This window comes from Ambystoma mexicanum, chromosome 5q, assembly GCF_040938575.1.
Source record: "Ambystoma mexicanum isolate Mex_15411 chromosome 5q, UKY_AmexF1_1, whole genome shotgun sequence".
Lineage (NCBI taxonomy): Eukaryota > Metazoa > Chordata > Amphibia > Caudata > Ambystomatidae > Ambystoma > Ambystoma mexicanum.
In genome coordinates, this window is record NC_090933.1 from 126423874 (window position 1) to 126446570 (window position 22697).

The window sequence follows — 22697 nt, forward strand, 5'->3', positions numbered from 1 at the left end:
CATGCAGCTAAGCAGTGGATACCACCGTGCTGGGGCAATGGCAATCACACTCGCAAGTTAGTGGCATCACCAGATCTGTAGCATGATGACATACACACTGCGGACCGTGCACCGCTGCTTCACCGCCACTTCTTTGAAAATATTATTCCAATTTATCTGACCTTGAGAAAGCACTAGGAGTGTCAAACAAGTGTTGGCCTAGTGAAGGTATCTGCAACTTTGGCTCTGCAGATGTTTTGGATTACAGCTAGCACCCGATTCAGCCAGCTTATTTAATAGTGAGGGATCATGGGAGTCCTAGTCCAAAACATCTGGAGAGCCCCGGGTTGGAGAACCCCAGGTTCCAGACCCCTAGCCTCGAGCATGGAAATAAATCAGATCGATAAAATAAGCCCTTAAAATACTTTAGGAATTGTGAAAGTACTATCCTTTTAAGCCTTGTTCCATTTGGCGAATGCATTACTTATCTCGATTGTCTTCGCAGTGAAACTGAACTAAATTTGCTGGGTGAAATTCTAGGCACAATGCAGGGACCTGGAGTGAAACTGGCAGTTTCTGCCCCTGGAATTCTCTCTGCAGTGGACTGGAATTCCTTTGATTTGTGGCGGGGTTCCCATAGGGATGCAGGGAGGGTTGGGTGCGTGCCCACTCTTTACCTATTCGGTGCACACAGAACAGGCAACACATCCTGAACAGACCCGGCATCCGGCCCTTTCAACCCTTGCAATTAAAATGGGCCCCACACAATGTGGCCCCACTGTGACTCATACAGTGAAAGCGTAATATCTATTCTTAAGTGGTCATTTAATGTTGCAGCTTTCCCTCTGGCTGCCTATTTTTTGTTTTGCTGTTCAGAGACCAATGCAACAGTTGCATAATAATCTGCAGCTGTTAACCCTATACCCTATTTCTTTATCTATGATGTTGCCCCAGAATGAAGCCTCAAGGTGAGACGGATAGGGTGCATATATTCTCTAACGAGGCATCAGTGTTCACAAACTGAAATCTGTGTTACTTTAGACATGCATCATTTCTGTCCAGAAAAAGATCTCTTCAAAGGGTGTTCAATAATCACAGACACGTTTTACCCTCCATGCAGATCTTGGTGTGAGGCAACAAATATTCCTGACCCCATTGGATATATGTGCTCCTGGGACACAAAACTGCACCAACTGAAACTGCATGTGCCCCAAAACAACATGTGTACCATTATGGAACTCCCATTTTGCGTTTGAAAACCTTAAAGTACACCAGATCAATGCACCCTTGATGTTAACATATACGGGCAGGTTTTTCCAGCTGTGGCAAGGAGTCTCGCAGACGCCATTTTGAAATGGGCCCGGGCATATCTTCTGGCGACCGTGACATTTTGAGACTGTCGAGTTAATAAAGAGCGTCTGCGTTTGTGAGAGCGCTCCATTGTTATGCCCAGAAGAATGACGAGTAAATGATAATCTAAGAAAATGATTCTTAATAAATGTAAGACTCCCAATGAGAGGTAGGGAAAGCTGGTGTCATATAAATGTAATCAGGTGAACAGGGCCAGTGTAAGGGTTTTTCCACTGAAATTAGGTCACTACGCCTCGGGAGGGTCTGAGCCTGTGGCTCTGGCAAAGAAATCATAATGGATTTTCTTAAGTGGTAGTTAAGGGTTTCAGCTCCCCTGTTGGCTGGCTTCCTTTGTTCTGCAAGGCCTCGGGCCGACCTCCCGCACCCAATCGGCCCAGCTCCTGTCTATCCTCTGCACTTGCACTTACACCCACCGCCTTGGACGCTCACACGTACACCACTCGCGGCTCCAGGCCGTTGCACTCAACATTCCTAGCACTTCATCTGTGGCTCACCCATGAGCTCAGACTCCCCAGCACTTACCCCCTGCCCTCTTCCTTGCTGCACTTGCACATTCTGAATACATGGCTTAGTAGGTTCGTCCTCTTTTCCTTTTCCCCCCCACTGCTCTTAAATATTGTGTTCTTTTTTCATGTATTTCAATGTGTTTCCCACTCCTGCTCCCTCCCTTGCCCTGTGGGCGCCTTGAAACAGTATTTTCTTATTGTATAAGCGCCTAACAAGCAATAAATAAATAAATAATCTGCACGGCACAACCCCCAGCTCCTTGCTTTATTTGGGATGTTGCCGCAGAATCAGCTGGGGCTTTGGGAAGCCACATATTTACATAGTTAGCATTATGCTGATCTATGAGATCTGGAAATACAGCAAGGAAAATGTTACAAATGTTGTGAAGTATGAGAAGCAAAACAGATAATTTTCCAAGCATTCTTCCCATTTCTTTGAATATATTGATTGTGTGATCAGGTGAGTGTATTGTGGATAAAATGTTGCACTCATTGAGAGTGATTGTGCCCCCCCCCAAAACATGTTCTACGCTCCTTTTGCTTTTGAAAACCTTTAACTTCCCCACATCATGTCATGTTTGTTGTTGACATATGGAGGAAGGATTTCCGAGTTAAAGGAGCCCACCAGAGCTCATGTAGAAATGGGGCCTAATGTACCTTCAGCCGGACCTGATCCTGAAGGGGGTCTTGAAGCCAGAGAAGCCATGAGGGACACTGTGGCGGGACTTTGGCAGCATTGAAGGCTAAGCAAGGTTCTACAAAAAGAAGGTCTGTTGTTTATGTCATTTGAATAGGCCAAAGGAAAGTGAAGAAATTCATGATTACTAAGTCAGTATCAACCATCTACTTCTGATTACGTTTTTGATTTCTGGAATTTTGGCCTAAATTACAAACATTCAGCATCATACCGCCAGGACGTAAGCACGTTTACCGCCCAGTGGTATGCAGTTCCTATTTCGCATTGGCCAGATTGTATGAGGGTGCTCAGTGCTTAACTTCCTCTGGCGGAATGTGCTGAATCACAAAGGGGCATTCCCCCTGCAAATGTGGCGGGCTCCCTTTTACTGATGAGGATGTCTGCCATGTTAGCATTACAGTGCCAGAGAAGGAATGCAAAACGCTGCCCAGGATCAGACCAACCTTTAGCTGTTCCAATTTTCGGTAGCATTTCAGGGGATTCCTAGGGGTTTTCTGGGGACCAAGTCAACCTCTGGAAGAGTGCCCAAGAAGCCTTTTCAATGGGTGTAGACGGCTTCATTTCTGCTTGGCGCTCAAGTATAGCACCAGTCTGATATGAAAGTGTGGACCATGGATCGGGTCAAACAACCTGTCAGGCTGCATGCCTACTGGGTACCTTCCTGTAATCTCTCTCTGCACGGGTTTACTGCCGTGTACCTGTAAATCGAGTTCACCCCTGTGTGATCATATTTCCTTTCTATGCTTCTATTCGGAGATGGGGTGTTTGGGACAGGATATTTCTGTTTGAGGACATCCAAGTAAAGGTTGATCCACTTCCTTGTTTTCAACTTTACCTTTTCAGAAATATTAGTTTGGACAAATGCATTCAAACTGAAGGGATTGCGAAGAGACCTAATAGCCAAAAGAAATACACTTTCAAGATTGAAGAATGGGCCCAGGATGTAATTGAACTTGACATAGATTTCTAGGAATCTTCTGGGGATATTTTTAGATTTTTTTTCAAATTGTATTATTAGTGTTTTACAGTTGACAAACAACTTTTAATACGTTACATATGAATAAAACTGACAGCACCAGCACATCCAAAATCATTAATAAATATTTGCATTCTCATTACTCTCTCCGCCAAACACGTTTGGGGCGGAGAAGCCCTAAGACCCAAGATTCTGCAAAATGGGTAAGATCTGCTTCCAGAAATTGATCAAATAGAGGATGCAAGTGCCACTATTGCCATTCATAAAGGTGGGCCACAGATCTTCTGCGCTATAATTCCCAACCATACCTGCCGACCTTAGCGCTAGTTGTCTTAGCCTATGGAGGGATACACACACCGCCAGGAGATGCTTTGCCGTCTCAATACTGGAACCACCACAAAGGTGACATACCCTCTCATTGCTTGGGATTTTTTGCCAAGCCCCTGAGTCCTCAGCGTGGTGAATTTAACCACAAGGTTGTTTGAATTATTGGTAATTGTATGAAGTCTAATTTTCCAAGTCATTTTTTCTTTATGGATTGTGGGCCTGCTTCTAGGCTGTCCCGCTCCCACTCCCAAAGACCCCACATCCAGGTGATCCTCCCGCACTGGTCCACCCCCAGGAAATAGATCCAAAAGCGATGGCCGTGTCCTGGTCACCTAGATGAAAGATCCCCAGGGACCAGGCAGGGAGACACCTTCAGGTTTCTCCCAGTACTATTTAGGAAATTTAGAAGTTACTTTTAAAAAAAAGAAGGAATGTGGGTTTGCTGATGTCATCATTAGCAGCAGGGGGCTGGAGTGGCAACCAGCAGTGTAGAGATGGCAATTGTTCTCAGGATGAAAGGACAGGTCATGAGGAACATGCTTGCTCTACCACAGAATTCCTATGACAAGAAACCGAGAAATTATAACGCAGAAGTGGCTTCTCCCATGAAGCAGGGACAATGTGAGTTTGCACACCATGGGGACCAAACAGTGATGAGGGTCTACACCACAATCATCAGAAATCTTGTTATTTAAAATGCATTCCTCCAAGATGTTTTCAAGACGTTTCCTCTTTTGGTGGGGATGCCAGGCGAGATGATACTACAATGCGGTACCCGCACTCACACATGAATCTAGGCAGAGGCTGGTTTCTGTTTACTATTGAATACAGCGATCAGGTTTGTGGTTTGCTTTCCATGTTCCCTTTACCATTGGTGAATGAGAAGTAGGGGGAACAGGGCGGGCGAGCCCCATTTTATTCACTTGCATGGCCCCGAGATGATGCCAGCCAGTGATGTTTTGTTGTTCTAGTTTCTTTTCCAGATATCGAGACACAAAATGGCGTCACTGAGGGAGAGATCTGGTTTTCTGATGGGCGGCCAATGGAGGAAACATGGGGGGGAGGGTTGGTTGCTTTCCGTGTATCATTGTCATGTCCTTTGTGGATATTGCACGGGAAGGAAGCCCTCAGAGGGAGTAGTCTCGGTTCGTCTAAGTCATTCATTTCATTGAGGACACCCAAAATTAAGAAGGGTGCACAGCGATAGTCTCGGCTTGGCCAGTGAATCAATCAACACCACTTTTATTCGGCGCCCAGCCATAAACGACACACACCGTTTTCGATATAACAGCAAAGGTGTGAGTACACTTATAATTTGGCTTCTAAGCGTCTTTAATTGGGATATGTTCACACACTGATAAACAAGTCTAAGCATTTAAGCAAGTTTTGCAGAAACGGTTACATGCAAAGCTTAACAAGTTTCGGATTATATCTTTCCACAGAGGTGACCACAAACCATGGATTCAAACAAAAACCTTCATTATTAACCAAGGCTCGTTAATCTAATGCGAATCCTACAATTATACCAGTGATGTATTTTAGTGATTTACATATCACACAGTTAGAAAACACTGAAATGTGCAGGTTTTTAGATATTGTACCATATCCGACCCCCTGTATTCACTGCTCAGGGCCTGAAGCATGGCACCAGAGATGACATCACTAATGACATCACATATGAAATCACAATTGCCGGGATGCCATGCCCATTTTCAGTGCCCCTGTGTGCAGTGCCATAAGCTACTTACAGTGCTGACAGAGCATGGCCTGCTGTGACCCTAGGCACAGTGCCCATTGTCAGTAGCGCTGGCTGCAGTGTCCATGGCCATGCCCAGGTTGCAGGGCCCATGTTTACATTTCTAGCAGACGTTGGCGTCTCAAGCACTGGACCGGGGCATGTAGTTGGTTTTCCTATAGTGGCCATCAGGAAAGGAAAGGTGGCAATGCCCTGAGTGCAGCGTCCCAGTGGCCATGCCTCTGATGCCACTGTCCATGTTCACTGCAGGTAAGTGCCTGCAGCCATGCCAAACAAGCATTGTTCATGGGGCTGTGCCCCAGGCTATGTGCCCCTGCCTGAATAGAATATCCTACATGGTACCACCTGCAATGACTTTTTTTGTGGTGGCCTACCCTGAGCCCCAACCAGCATTGCCTGCAGTCATATCCAGGCACAGTGCCTGTCCCGGCAGAGGCTGCAGGGAATGACTTGTGGCACTGGCTCAGCCATGCCTAGTGTGTCCCTATGCCGTGTTTGAAGGTCATGGCTGTAGGCAACACCCCGTGGACACCACAGAATCATGGGCATGGCCTGGCACCATACCCTGTGCATAGTGCACCTACCCTGTGCATGATCAAGTAGAACGTGCCTTCACCCTATGCCAGATTTAACCATGGTGTGCCTGGTGATTCACATTATGTGCCACGTTTTTCCATCAAATGACCTGGTACTCACAGAATGTGTCTGACATTTCTGGCATTGTCATAGGTACTCACATCACCTGATAAGAATTGCAATAAAATCTCTACCGGCACTCACCCTTTATCCCTCTTTGCCATCATTTGCCCTTTTATGGGTACCCTCTGTGACTTTTTGCCATCATTTTTCCATGGAGTCACATTATTTTCCATGATCTTCCCACAAGTGTTCTGGCACTCACCCCCTTTGCCCTGCATTGCCATCATTTGCTTTGCGCCTTAGACTCATGAGCAGATCCTGCCATCTGTTGCTGTGCAGCCCGTCTAATCCACATCCCTTCTCCACGCAGTTCCGCTCGAAGAGTGTTGTAAGGTTACATGTGATTTTAACGAACAGAAAAAGAACCAGCACTTTTTAATCTAAATATTTTCAATGAACTAAAATAACTATATATTTTTATTTGGGGTACCCACCATTTCCCTTCGTTTATAATCCCACCCCAAACCCCTCCTCACCCGTTTAAACCCCTTACCCCACCCCCATATATATATTTTTAGATATTCTGTATTTTTCGTTATAAATGTTTAGATAGAAATGTTTGTTATTTTTCTATTTGTTTAAATCACTGCATGTGAAAGCTTCAGCCTCCCTGCACACAGACTCCCCTCCCAGGCAAGTATTAAGTTATTATTATTATTAATATTATGGTATTTATTGAGCGCTGACCTAGCTTCAAGAGGCAACAGAGCGCTTTACAGAGGTTTACAACAATACAGATACTTAACGGATCGCTTCACAGAGGTATAAAACAGTACAGATGCACAATGGAGCGCTTTACAGGATTAACAACAGAACGGATGCATAGCAGAGCACTTTACAGGGGTATGCAACAGTACAGCAGCACAACAGAGCACTTGACAGAGGTATACAACAGAACAGATGCACAGCAGAGCGCTTTACAGGGGTATACAACAAATCAGATACACAACGGAGTGCTTTACAGAGGTATACAACAGTACAGCTAGACAATGGAGTGCTTTAAAGGGGTAACTACAGAACAGATGCATAGCGGAGCGCTTTACAGGGGTAACAACAGAACAGATGCATAGCAGAGCACTTTACAGGGGTAACAACAGAACCGATGCATAGCAGAGCACTTTACAGGGGTATAAAACAGTACAGATGCATAGCAGAGCACTTTACAGGGGTATACAACAGTACAGATGCATAGCAGAGCGCTTCAGAGGATTAACAACAGAACAGATGCATAGCAGAGCACTTTACAGGGGTATAAAACAGTACAGATGCATAGCAGAGCGCTTTAGAGGATTAACAACAGAACAGATGCATAGCAGAGCACTTTACAGGGGTATAAAACAGTACAGATGCATAGCAGAGCAGGCGGAGTCCGGCAGAGTCCCAGTTTGCCCAGAGACACTCTGTGTGTGTTTCTGTGAGGAGCTGCAGCGACCTACATGGAGTCCGCTTTCTATCTCCATTGGTTTATTCAAATAACCTTTTGCCGCGCGGGGCGCGGCGCGGAGTCCGGCAGAGTCCCAGTTTGCCCAGAGACTCTCCGTGTGTGTTTCTGTGAGGAGCTGCAGCGACCTACGTGGAGTCCGCTTTCTATCTCCAGTGGTTTATTCAAATACCCTTTTGCCGCGCGGAGCGCGGCGCGGAGTCCGGCAGAGTCCCAGTTTGCCCAGGTTGCCCGGGGGCATCCGGGGGCAGGTGCTGGTGATGGTCGCTACTCCGAAAGCCTGGGTGGGCCGCAGACACGCCACAAGACACTGCAGCAGCGTCGGATGTTAAATCCATGGACTGCCCTGCCGGTAACTTCGGCTGCTGTTGCCGTTGCAAGCCAGAAGCCACAAGGTAAGCCTGCTGTCTGCGCGAAGCCTACGGGCCCTCTGGCGATGGCCACGCCTCAAACCACCGCTCAAGTGCACCATGATGACTCTATTGCTCACCTTGAATCTACTGTTACGCCTGTGACGCCTGCTCAAGCTGACATTTTTGATCCCATTTCTATTACTGAGCCAGCAGGCACAACACCCTCCCATTCTGCACCAAGACCACTGGTTTTGCTTTCCCTTACTGACCTTGCACCGATCCAGATGCCGCCAGCTGATTGTGCAGTGGCGGATGTACCGTATGCAGTGAAACTTCCTCCTCCTGAATCCTATTTCTCCCCCTTTGATCTCACGGATGCAGAAATCATAAGCGCCACGGCGGCTACTCAGGATAAAACCGACGAAGTAGGAACTCCATTGGTTGTTCCTATCCTCTCAATCGACCAGGGGGGTGTCGATGCTCGCTCAGTGACACATGCAAATGCTGAGTCGGATAGTCGTATTACCGCAGCTGACTCAAGTATCACGCCGGCCGCGCTGCTTGTTTTCAGCAATGGTGCGACAGACCAGATCTCGCTCCTCTCAGGCAATAGAATCCTTGATTCACAAAAAATCTCGCTGCCGATAACAGGGCCAGTGGAAAACAACGATTTGTTCGAGGCACCAAAGGACTTGAAATTGACAGCATTGAAGTTCAGTGAAGCAAACACTACTAGCAAAGCACATAAGGTGCAGTGTGCTGCAGCCTCAACCTTGTCTCCTCAGAGCCTTGGTTGCATGCCTGAGAAGGCAGTATTGGCCCCTTCTGCGCCTAAAGCTGATAAGCACGTCCCATATCAGCCACAATCTGGGACATTTGATGTGAATTCAGTCCAACAAGGCTCGTATAATGATCGACCGATTTCTAATCCTTGGACGCCGAATGTGGGCCAGAAACATTTAGCGCATCCAATTACAACCCTGCTGGCCACATCCACAGTGATTCCTCAAACAACGTTGTGCTCTGGTCTTCAGGAAAAAGGCAAAATCCTGATCTCGACGTGTACTGCGAAACAGCGAGAAGGAAGCAGCTGTTTGAAAGCAGCTGTTTGAAAGGCGCAAATTATCCAGCACTAATAACCACTCCATCAAAAGCCTCCATGTCCAGCTTCGAGCACTCAAATGCTCCAACTCCAGTTAAAGATGGTCAGAAGACACCGAACTCAAAAATCAATTTATCTGCGGGTGCTGCAATACAGCTGCACAATAATGTGCTTGCGGCGTCATCACAAGCTATGATCCCGTTTGTCAAGCTGTATGAGTCGTTAAATGAAACAATTAGAGATCAAGGGGCTATGTTACTGAACCTTTCATCTAAACTGGACCAAATTGATTCTTTTGCCAAGTTAATTCAGCAAGATGTGCAAGTAGGAAAAGATGCAAGCGCACACTGGCATTCTCGTCTAAATGACCTTGTCACCCTACAACAAGAGAGACATGATCTCCAGCTAAAATGTCTTTTGGAGGTCTTGACTGAGATCGCGCCCCTACTCAACTCAGGCCATAATGCAACCCAGTTCAAAGCTGACAAAGCTGACAAGCACGGCCTTGTCTCACCGCTGAACGCTTTTTCTAGGCCGCAAGCAGAGAAGCAAGGTGGTGCTTCTTCTGTCTCAGTGACATTTCAAAATAATTGCACAATTGTCCCGCTAGAGGAAAGTCAAGACGTCTGCCATTTAGCTACAGTCAGTGCTTCTCACAGCTTGGTTGGGGCTGTCCAGCATATTTTGTTGAACGCTACGTCGGCAGTAGTGGATGTGGTCCCACCATCTCAAGCCACATCAAGTTCATCATCTGCCGTAACACAAGCTGATACTCAGACAAGTGCTCCCTCATAGCTGGCATATTTACAGGACATGCAAAGAATGACACAGCTGGCTGCTCTACACAATCAAATGCAGCTAGCACAAAATCCAAGCTCACAGTTCAAGCCAAAAATGTGAAGCAAACTACTACGACTAAAAAGGTAAAACCGGCAGCTCATACATCTACGAAAAGGTTCATCAGAAACTTGACTACACCCCCGCGGTTGGGGCTTTTCAAGCGTAACACTGAGGATGTGAATGGTCCTACAGTAACTCAACCTAGTGCATCAAAGCCCCCCCTGAAACAAGGTGCCAAGTGTCGTCGTTCAAACTCAGACAACAGTTCTTCAGTCATCTCGGTGAAATTGGACTCGCTGGATTTATGCGATCTGTCTACTTACTCAAACTCTGGCGATGATGAAATATCGCATGGTACCAGTGATGAAAATCTGTCCGAGACGCAGAGGTTTTCGGAAGCTGCTCATTCAAGACAAGGTCGATCACCATTGAAGTGGCAAGCAGTGCATAGTCGTCGTTCAATCACTTCTCACAAAGATGACTCAAACTACATGTATGTAACGACGAAATTAAATCCAAAATTTACCATAAATCAACGCAACCAGCAAACTCGTCCTACACAGAGCTCTCAAGCTCCACACTTACAGCGACAAAACAACTATAAGTGTAAACTGAGATTACAAAACATCCACAAAGAAGAAAATGAGCTGAACTTAAATAGAGCAAACGTTCTACGTTTATTCAAACATATTCCACCTCTGCGGCTGATAAATTCGGATGACATTAAAATCGTTGAATATGTGAATGAACGTTGCTCCGATGCTGTGCTGCTACACATAGATGCTGCAGGATTACGAAATATGCTACTCAAAGCAGCCGAGGATCTATTACTGTTTGGTTTTGATATTTCAGTTGAACCAGAGAAGCATTCCAGGAGTCCCGATTTCACTCAGTCGGATTCAGGTTTGGCCGACTTTAACCCAGCAGAGGTGAGAACTCTACGTCACAGCATAGTCCATGAGGGGAAAGCAGGTGACCCTAGTACCCAAAAGGAAAAAAAGGCTGGTCACCAGAGAAATCAAAATCAGGACTAGCCATGACTATGTCACCAGGATGCCACCTCTTCCATCATCTTGTGGAATACTTGAGGGTTCCATCATCTGTTCCAGGAGTTTGAGGTCCCCTTGGATGAAGTCTTCGCTATTTGTCTGCAAGAGACCTGGTTGAGCGAGGCACCAATGAGAGACGGCTTTGCAACACTGATTAGCCCTGCCATTAAAAACAAACAAGGGCGCCCGAGTGCAGGACTATTGACCATGATACGGCTGTCCCAAAACTGGTCCAGTCCAAGTTACTCCAACCCAAACCCATATGTCCAAGGATCTATCATGCATTCACGGACTGAACACTCAAATGTCGTTTTTTCTCTGTTATTGATAAATTGTTATTGGAACCCAGCCAAAATACCGGAATCTGTCTTCATCTCAGCGATTAGTGCTTTAATGGATGATGCAATGCTGAAATATCACAACCTGTCAATCATCTGCTGTGGAGACTTAAACGGGTCTTGGTTAAAGTGTGACCCACACTCCAACATCCATTGCCAACTTGCCCATGATGAACTAGGGGCGAAAGAGCAACGTTGGTCAAATCTAATGGAGACGCACAATTGTGTGATGTTGAGTGGTAGGGTGCGAGGTGACATGCCGGCTCAACCGACATGGCATCGCAATTCAATGCACAGCATCATTGATTACTTCTGGGTGTCCAGGAATTTTGAAGAGAAGACCAGCGCTCTTCACTCAATAATCTCGACAAAGAGTGATCACAGGGTACTAAAACTAGATTGCCTACTGCCAGTGCCCAACTTTGCACTATGATACTCGGCGCCAGTAGAGGCACACTCAAGTGGTAATCGCTTAAGATTGAGCATTAAGAAGATATGCTCCTTAACGGAAAATCTGATAAATCTGCCAATTGGTGTCGACTATACGCCGCTCTTATCAATACACAAGACAACAAACAACATGGTACCCAGCTAGCCTACAAATCACAATCAGTGGTTCAGCAAAGTGATGGATGTCAAAAAGAAAGAGCTAAGACGTGACATCTGCCGTTTAAAAAAACAAAAAAACGTCGCCTGGAAAATTGCGCGCAATGAAGTCAAAACACGAAGAGCAATCTATAGAAATTGGTCTAGATCCCAGAGACTCATTGTCGAGCAAGATCGTGCTGAACTCATGATGAAGCTGCTGATCACCAAGAATACACAAGACACTTGGAAAATCTTGAATATGGGTCCATCAATAAGTACAAACTTATCGCAGAATACGATTCCTGGTGATATCTGGTGTAAGCACTTCACAGCAGTTTTTAACAATCAGCTTAAGGTCCATATGTTACTTCCTGAAGTAAACCAAGTGCCATGGGATGTAGAAATGTCGCATATTGAAATTGTGGACGCCATCAAGATGCTTAAAAACTTGCGTGCAGCTGGTCCAGATATGATTAGCAATGTGATGCTAAAAAAAAATCCACAAATCTGGGCCCCTTTCATTGAGCTCCTTTTTCAGAAAATTGCCAGCACACGCAGTTTGCCGGAGTCTTGGCTCACAGCAATTGTGATCCCGATTCACAAGAAGAGCAGTTGGGATGCTCCCGAAAACTATAGGCCGATTGCCCTCCTAGATTGCATTGGCAAACTTTTTGGATCCAATCTGAGAGTGAAACTGGCAGCTTGGGCAAAAAAAGCAGGAATTATTGATGTCCGCCAAACAGGGTTCTCCAAGGGTACTGGAGTGGACGTAAATCTCTCCATATTAACAGCTCTGAAACTTGATGCCCTAAAACAAAAAACCAAATTACATCTAGCCTTCATTGATATGAAGCAAGCGTTTGATGGCATTAATCGTGAACTGCTTTGGACAAAATTAATTAAATGGAATTGTCCTGCAAATATTCTCATCCCAATTATGGCCCTTCACGTGAATACTTCATTTCGCGTACGCCTTAGCAAGAACGGAGACTTATATGACAGCATCGCCACAACAAGAGGAGTGAAGCAAGGATGTCCGCTTGCCGCCGACTTGTTTAAAATGTTTTTGGCAGACCTCCCGAATCATCTCGAACAGGCACACTGTTTTCCCCCGAGAGTAAACATGTCTCCAGTGCGCTACATTGCATATGCAGATGATCTGGTATTGATCGATAAAACACAGATCGGCCTACAACGGCTCTCAAATTGTCTTTTTGATTACCTAAATATCAATGAACTATTAATCAATCCAGACAAAACGAAGATCCTTTCAATAGGGTCTAAAACCAGCAAAAAAGATTGTGTATTTATTTGGGCCGTTGGCGGCCAGCGACTATCTTCAACCAATTCGATCCGTTATCTGGGTGTCCAATTCAACAATTCACTCTGTGAAGAGCAGTGGCTAAATGTTCTAAAACTGAAAGCAGCACGATTGGCGCTCCAACCGGCAAAGCTTAATAATAACTTTGGAAAATTATCGCTAACTCCAGTACTCACGTTCTACCTGCAAAAGGTAGTTCCTATTTTAACATTAGGCGCAGAAGCCGGCTGGAACACTAGTGTGCAAAAATGGAACCAACTAGAGGGGCTTTTCTGGAGACGTGTTCTGAATCTTCCGGACTGTATTTCAATTATTCTAATACGCCACGAACTATCGCAAAACTCTCTCTTCACCCATATGATTTGGAAGTCCATCCTGCTGTGGCGGAAAATAAAAGACGTGAGTGGGGCGCCAGCCTACAAACTTTTCACTCTCAATAGTGATCTAAGCTCAAGTTGCATGTTAGATCAATGGCAAAAAAAAGTTCAAGACTGGATTGTGGCCGCAGAAATCAATAATTTCGATCTATTTTCTCGTCCCAAACTTGCAAAAAGAAAATTTGAAGCATGGTCATGGATCGTCAATGTTGAAAAACGGACAACAATGCCAACCTCTAACTGGCTAGGCAATGTACAAAAAAAACTTAACTGCCAAGCCCAATATCTGACTCAATGCTATACCCGTTTCTATCGTGAACAATTCCTACATTTCCGTTTAAACACTTTGAACTCGAAGGAAATTCTACACCAAAGGAAACATCCCACTGTAAATAATAATCTATGTCGCTTCTGTGCAGCTTCAGTGGAAACACTGAAGCCTTTAATTTTGAATTGCCCAGCGTTATGTGACCTTCGCTCTGCCTATTTAGGCGAATTTGCCCCCTTGGATGGGGACATGGCGACATGGTGGCTTTTGATTTCCTCTGGACAAAACAATAAACATGTATGTGCTATTGTAAACTATCTAACAGCACTTCTAAAGTTTCCATTCGACCACAAAAAAAACTTTGTCGTGTAGTTTCAGTAGCTCATAGAGATGCGAGCAATCGGTGGTGCCTGCTGTATAGAAATGATGTGACAATGTCTTGAAACAAAAGTTTTTTCTGTATGTTAAAACTGTAGTTTTTCAATAAAATAAAAAATAAATAAATAGCAGAGCAGTTTACAGGGGTATAAAACAGTACAGATGCATAGCAGAGCACTTTACAGGGGTAACAACAGAACAGATGCATAGCAGAGCACTTTACAGGGGTATAAAACAGTACAGATGCATAGCAGAGCACTTTACAGGGGTATAAAAGAGTACAGATGCATAGCAGAGCACTTTACAGGATTAACAACAGAACAGATGCATAGCAGAGCACTTTACAGGGGTATAAAACAGTACAGATGCATAGCAGAGCACTTTACAGGGGTATAAAAGAGTACAGATGCATAGCAGAGCACTTTACAGGATTAACAACAGAACAGATGCATAGCAGAGCACTTTATAGGGGTATAAACAGAACAGATGCATAGCAGAGCACTTTACAGGGGTATACAACAGTACAGGAGCACAACGGAGCGCTTTACAAAGGTATACAACAGTACAGATGCATAACGGAGCATTTTACAGAGGTAACAGAATAGATATGCATTGGGGGTAGGATACAGAGGGGCACAGAGGAGCGGTAAAGCTTTACAGGGTGGCGGGGAGGAGTGGGGCGGGTGGCGTCTAGCGGGTCCGCTGCCATGGGGGAGGAGGGGCAGGTTCCAATGCTTGTAAATGCTGAAGATAGTCCAGAAGTTGCCCAAGCACACCTGACAAACGTCTGCTCTATGGAGCCTGTGATTGAACATTTGTTGGGACTGACAAGTGGTGTACAGTGGGATCCCACACTAGCAGGAGCTGCACTGTAAACCATGGAAGAGTTGAAAATGTTCATTCTTGTGAAGAAGTGTAACAATTTGCTGCAGGGTAAACAAGCCCAAAGTTGACAGCATAGCACCTTGTTGGGAGGGGGTGGGGTGACAATGAAAATATAATTGAAATAGCACCTTTAAATTAATTATAACTACTCCCCCTGCCCCCACCCAACCTCTTTGTAAAGGATCTGCATGACACTTTCCAGAAAAGGTTGTCCACTAAGTTTGAGCCTGTGAAGTTGTGGTGTGAAATGGTAAGGGTTGGGCCGCACTGTAGGAATGGAATGCTTTGAGTCAGGGGGCAAAAGATGTGTTTCTCATGCAAACTGCCAGAGCAAAATAGTATATAATTGAGAGCGCAAATGTTGCTTGACACTACATTTGTATCATAAGTTAGAGCCCAGTTCCTCTTGCCCCGCTACCTAGGCTACCTATACTGCTTCCCCATGAACTTGGGCCCCTGGACCGTACGCTCCCTGCAGATCTACTGGTGAGTGATGGCTAAACTCTCCCATTACCTCCTCCACTAACGTGCTGAACCAATTAGTGTGTCTACTCACTCTGCCTTCCTTGCCTCACCTAATCTTCTTCTTCTCTCACTGCATTTGTGCCCGTTTTTGAAACTCAAATTTAGGTGTGTGCGCTTTTTACATCGCTGCACCTTCTTTGCATTTCATTTGTGCCCCTGTTTTTTAAATTCAAATTTACGTGTGTGCGTTTTTTACATCTCTGCACCGCTTGGCATTGCATTTGTGCCATTGTTTTTAAATTCGAATTTCCATTTGAGCCTTTTGTGACTACTGACCACCTGGTGAGTTTAGCTAGAAGTATGCTGTGCAGCCACTCTTCTTTCAATCCTCAACTAGCCTCTGCCTATATCTCTCACTATCTCACCTATCTTCTTGAACTGCTACACTATCACCTAGCCTCCCTCTCTCAGGAAGTCTGGAAGAACAAATCACAAAAAAGGCATCCTGTCCATGAACCCTGGCCTACCCATCGCAGACACCTACGTCAGCGTAACTTCCAGACAGGTATTCACTTATATCCTCTTCTATGTACCCTCTCCAGATCATGGACTCCTCACCTCATCTCCACTCTCCACCCTTTCACATCCTCTCCCATTAATGGTGGCATAAAGTGGGAGGTCCTCTTGGCCAGCTTCTCATCATCACGTTGCATCATTAATGTCTACCACGCAGGCACTATCCTTGTTCAGGGTCCTCAGTCTAACCCCCTCCTCTTTGACCTGTGCCTGCCAGCCCTCATTAATTTCCTTCCTTCACCTGCCTCTCCCCCTACCACTCTCGCTGTCCATCCCCTCACGTACCTGTACTCCACTTCAGAAAACCTTCAAAGGTGGAGACCTCCTTCACCTGGCTACTCTTAAGGCCCGCTCAGCCAACAAACATTCCGCCGACATCTGCCTCCTTCTTGAAGACACCTACCTCGACATTCTCGCTGTTACCGAGACATGGTATGCCAGCTCAGTCATTGCTTTTGACTCCCATCTCCCTGATGGCTTCAAGATCATCTCCAAGTCACGACCGCACCGTGCTGGCGGTGGGGTTGCCTTTATCTTGGTTTCCTCTGTCATACCCACCCAGCTCTACTCTTCCTTTGAGAGCCTGGCCTGCAAGCTGGTCATCTCGCACTCCTCCTCTCTGACCATTGCCACCATCTACAGGTCTCCTGGCGCCATCACCCTGTTCCTCTCAGAATTGACTGATTTCTGTTCCTCCCTACTCTCAACAACCTCTAATCTCCTGCTCATGGGAGACTTCAACATCCATCGGTCTCCCTGTGACAGCAGCCACTCTCTTCCTTGACCTCTGCACATCACTATCCCTCTCCATTCTGCATTCTGACCCAACCCACTCAGCTGAACACACTCTGGGTGCCCTCCTCCATTCTGACCTCTCTCTCCCCCCCTCTGGTCACTCCACTCTCTTGGTCAGACCACTCTCTCCTCTGCTCACATCTGGGTCCCCTCTGCCCTTTGACCACCCCTCCAGAAGCCCTGTCAACCTCGTTCACAAACATCTGTCCGATGAAACCAGTGTCAACTGCTGCCTTTGCATCCACCTTCATACTCCCTGTCCCCCAGCCCCTGACTCTACCAGTGACAATGCTCTCAGCAACCTGCATTTGGCCATTACCAACACCCTGGACATACTTGCCCCAATCATGAGGATCCGTCTGAAACCCACCTCCAAACATAACTCCTGGTACAACTCTGAAATTGCAGCCCTAAAACACAAGTGCAGAGTTGCGGAAAGAAAGTGGCAAACCTCAGGCTCACCCTCTAACAAACTGGATGCCTGCTCCAAAGGCAATACAGATTGTCCATCCACGCCAGGAAAAGGGCACATATCCAGGCACGGGTATCGGGTGCATCCAACAACACAGCAGAACTCTTTAAAATCTGCAGGGAACTAGCCAACCCCTCTGCAGTCTCCTCCTCTCCTCCTCTCCTCTTCTGTCCCAGGCCCTCTTCAATGCACTGGCTACACACTTCACCACTAAATCTCTGGACATCCTGAGCACCCTTGTTACCCTATCGCCAACCCCTCCCTCACTCCCTTGCCTCCTACGGCTTCTCACACACCTTCTACCTCTCTCTCCTCCTTCTCCACTGTCACCCCAGAAGAAGAGACGAGAGTTGTCCGCTCCATGAAGGTTCTCTTCCAACCAGATCTCCCCTTGCTCCTTCAGAACCATAAAGGACAACATTGTCTCCTTTGCACCTGTACTCGCTGATAAGTGCCACCACTCTCTGGCCACTGGATCTTTCCCATCCTCCCTCAAGCACTCCCTTGTGCGCCCCCTCCTGAAAAAACCTTCAGAAGACCATTATTGTCCAGCCAACTACTTTCCTATTTCTATCACCCCCTTCCTTGTGAAACAGATGGAGAAGCCGGCCTTTCCACAACTCATCTCACACACTGAACTTGTTGGCGGTCTCCACTACCATCAACCTGGATTCTGAGCATCCAGAGGCACGAAAACTGCTCTTCTGAACACCCGTGAAGAATTGCTCGCATCTCTGAACTCTAACTCTCCACCTGTCATCATCCCACTCGATCTCCCCTCTACCTTCGATACAGTTAACATTCTATCCTTATAAAATTGCTCCATGATACCCTTGGTATCGCAGAGCGGGCACTGGACTCGCTTACCTCCTTCCTAACTGACCATTCATCCCACGTCATTCTGGGCATTTCCCCTCACATACTTCCTTCTCCAATCTGTGGTGTCCCCCAGGGCTCAAACCGCTCTGCCTGGCTCTTCAACAATTACCTTGCTCAACTAAACTCCTCATTTCCTCCTACTCCGCCAACTTCCAGTGCTACGCAGATTACACACAACTCTTTTTCAAACTTCCTGCTGACCCTCTTGCATCTTCCATCGTCCCTGTGTGCCTATCTGCCAACCAGTCCTGGTGTACTTCCAATGATCTGTACCTCAATGCCAGCAAGACTGAGATCATTCCCATTGGAACCCTTGCTCCCACTTTTTTCCCCTCACTCTGGCCATCCTCTATGGGTTCTCACCCTGCTCCTTCTTCCGTCGCCAGAAACCTTTGAGTCATCTTTGACTCCGCTCTCTCCTTCCTCCCTTACACTCAGGACATTGCCAAGAAGTCCCACTTTCAACTCTTCCTTCCCAAGAGAATTCTCCCTTTTCTCACTTTCCGCCAGAAGCTCAGTGTTACCCGAGACATGGTTCTCTGAAGGTTTGACTACTGCAAAAGCCTTCTCATGAATTTGCCTTTGTCCACTTTCTGTACCCTCCAGCTAATCCAGGATAGGGAAGCAAGACTTATCCTTGGCCTTAAACCCAGGGACCACATCTCTCCTGCCCTAAAAACTCTAGGCCCCGTTTGCACCGCAGATTAAATTATAATCCCTCTGCATCATCTACAAGGCTGTCTGGGGCCTGGGGTCACACTATCTGCAACTTTGTCTGAATAAATACTCTCCCTCTAGACCTCTGCGGTCCTCTGGCACCAACTCTCTCTGTGTAAAGTGTTTAGCTAAACATAGGGAGGGAGGCCGATCACTTTCTTCAGATGGCTCCCTCTTATAGAACAGCCTCCCCCTTCCTCCTAGTCTTGAGCAGGACTTCCACAAATTCCAGAAGCTTCTCAAGACTTTTCTCTTCTCCTCCTCCTTCCTTTCTTCCTTCCTCTGCTAATATCACAGCCACTGTGATTGGTGGCCAGTGCCCTTATGTATCATTTGGGGACCTGGCCTCCCATATCCAATCACCCCAGCCTCTGCCTACCTCACAGCCTTTATAGGTGCTTAGATAGAGTTACATTTATGTGGTCTTGGAGAACGGGGTCTGGGGTGCTCTTACTTGTATTTATTTATTTATTTATTTATTCATTCATTCATTCATTGTGCATTTGTTAGGTGCTTATACAGTAAGTATACCACTTCTTTTTTACTTCAAAATGGTGCAAACAATCTGAAAACATACTAAATTACAAACGTGCTGGACTGTTTTCTAAATTGGAGACATTTTGAATTTGTGTCTAGCCACATTCCGAACAGAATCACCACCACCTGCTTCCTGTTTGTCAGCTGCATAGAGGCTGTGCTGCCAGTTTCAGTTATTGGAAAACAAAAAGGGAGAGTTGTTGATAAAGTGGCAGTGATTTAGCAGCATCTGGGAAAATGTGTGTGGGGGGTGTGTGTGCATGTGTGTGTGTGTGTGTATGTGTGTGTGTGTCTAAAACAGAGATAGAAAGAGAGAGAGGGCTCACTTTATTCACTAGACAAAGCGCACAGACTTCTCTAGTCACATGAAACAACATGGTTTGTCTTCTAGTGCAACTAACTTCTGCATAAAAATGCTTAGGTATGTTTTCATGCTCAGCTGATGCAATTGATCAGTGTTAGGCTGCCCTCTGCAGTGCAAATGGCAAACTGCACTGCTGTGTGCTCTTCCAGTTCAACAACAGCTATCATTTTAACAAACTGAATGAGCTTGGTTCTATGCGGTCACCTTCACCTTCCACTATCACAAAAATTCTTAATAATTTCAAGTTACATCTTTCCACCCCCACTTCTCTTCACACAGGGCACAGTGGTTCCAGCGTTAATGAACAGTTAATTACCAGCTCAACGTTTCAGTCGTTAAAGAGTGAAATGCCTCCTCAAGAGCTAAAACTGGAAGTAGGTGCTGTAATTATGCAACTATGCAATCTTATGCTATCACAGGGACTCTGCAATGCAACAAGGTTGACAATTACGCATCTACAAAGACACATTACAGAGGCACATGTAATCGATGGAATTTAGAGACTGTTCTTATACCGTGCATACCTCTGATTCCATCTAATATAAATATGCCTTCCAAAATCAAAGGAAGACAGTTACCTATACGTTAAGCCTTTTCAATGACCATTAATAAGTCACAGGGACCTCCGCCCCCTTTCTGTAAGTGATCAGTGGTAATTCTAATATTTAAGAAGGGGGACAAAAGGGACCCTATGAATTACAGACTGTAATTTACAAACTTTAAGATGTGCCAGAACGGTGTATGTTACGCTGGGAACGGCCAGTAATTCCTCATTAATCTATTTCTCTGCCTGCCTCTCAAATCCCCCAATTTCCCCCACACAGCAGAAACAGAAACATGAGATGTAATCATTGCCAATGTTTGGGTGGTAATTGGAATATTATACACCAGCAAATCGTTTGAATACAGTATGTACTTCAATGCATGTATTTGTACTTGTTTCAAAAAGATGGGGCAGGGCTGTGTCAGCCAATACATGTTTTGCTTTGCCACCTTTCCGGGCACTATAGTCTCCTTCATGAAACTGCACGAGGAAGGTGCCCAAGTTCTCCTAAAAACCAGCAAAGCAAAGTATGGCCTAACTTTTTTTTAGAAAAGCGTGTCATCGCTCCTAGATTGCTTACTTTTGTATTTTTGGCCATGTTACCAAGTTAGCATAGTACTTGATACGATATGATATGGCATTCCTAACACGCCTATACACAAGTGTTTCAAGGCGCGTGTTTAGACACAGGGGGCAGTATTGAACTCAGTGCAGAACCGGTTACTCATCGGGCGCTGTGCTTGATAAGTCAGCGCTTAACTTGCACTAGAGAAATGCCAGACTTGCTTTGACTGAAAGGGCCTGATTTCAAAAGTGTTTTACAAAAGGAAAATCCCACAGACACGCGCTTTGTAAATCAGGCCCCAAGTCTTTTAGGAGGAGAATGCCCCATCCTAAGAATACATTCCAAGATGAGGGTCTATCTCATTATAACCTGCATAAAACCAACTTTTAAGCCCCCTTTCTTAGCATTGCTCGTTTAAAAAGATGATAAGTGCATGCACTTAATCACGAGGTCCATTTGGGTCGGGAGCGCCTGGTTCCCCATTTTAAAAACACATGCTAGTGTCCTTTAGGGTCCCATCACACTGCAACATAGCTTTCATTCGGGAAAGAGCTATTGGGCGTGAGTCGGTCTGATAATCGCTCCCTATTGCAACTCAGGTGCCTGTGTGCGGCTCTGTTCGTATGTCTAATGACTCTGCGGGCAGATTCATTACCGGTGCAAAACACTGGCATCTCCCTTACACTGAGTGCATGTGTAAGAGGATGGAGACACTCTCCAGCGTGGTCCTACCACTCAAGCATGTACAGTGCAGAGTGCTAGGGAGCCAGGTGCTGATGACATTAGTAGCTTAGCCTATTTCCCTGGCTTTCATGCCTAATGCTGCACCAGGCAGTGGGCATTTCCTCAGCTGGCTCTCTACCTTCCTATCACTGCCTCATTTCCATGCCATGAGTCCCTACTCCTGCACTTGGGACGGAAAAGGGGACCCTTCACCCTGCCCTGTGTCAGCTTGTCGCTGGGTGTGGGGCTCATTGAGCAGGACCCTCTGAGCGCACTCCAGTCTTCGGACACAAGCAGGGGCAAGGAGGCTAGAGGGAGTGTATTTATTTATTTATTACATTTGTATAGCGCACATACAACCCAAAGGCATTGCGGCGCTGAGTTACATAGTTCTGGGTGACAATCCGCCTTGGTAGGGCTGACTTTCCATCCGTGCCCACATGGACAGTTAGTCCCGAGCGAGGTGGCATTCACCCTGCCCAGTGCAAGCCCATGCTGTAGTGGACCAGGTTTGTGAAGAGCGTTAGTGGTGTCAGGGAATCCACCAACGGCAATGTGAAACTGGCATGGGGAAATGTCAAACAGGCAGGGGCTGATTTCAGGGCCCAATCAGAAACTGGAAAGGATCAATTTTACGGAGACAATGATAAGACATGATGCTGAGATTAACTGGGGAGGCACGGTCCTGGCATACAATTATGTACGGTGGGGGTGAGGGTGGAGCAATAAGAAACTGACATCATACTTTTTGAGGAGCAATGATCTTGCCGAACCATATACTTTATGGGTGAACCGTGAAATCGCAAATT

General features: G+C 46.1%; 1 protein-coding gene across 1 annotated transcript in view; it reads right to left on the reverse strand.

The window, feature by feature from the left end:
- Positions 1-22697, reverse strand: part of KCNG2 (potassium voltage-gated channel modifier subfamily G member 2) — a 1266507-nt gene that overhangs the window by 1238891 nt on the left and 4919 nt on the right. The window lies entirely within an intron of this gene.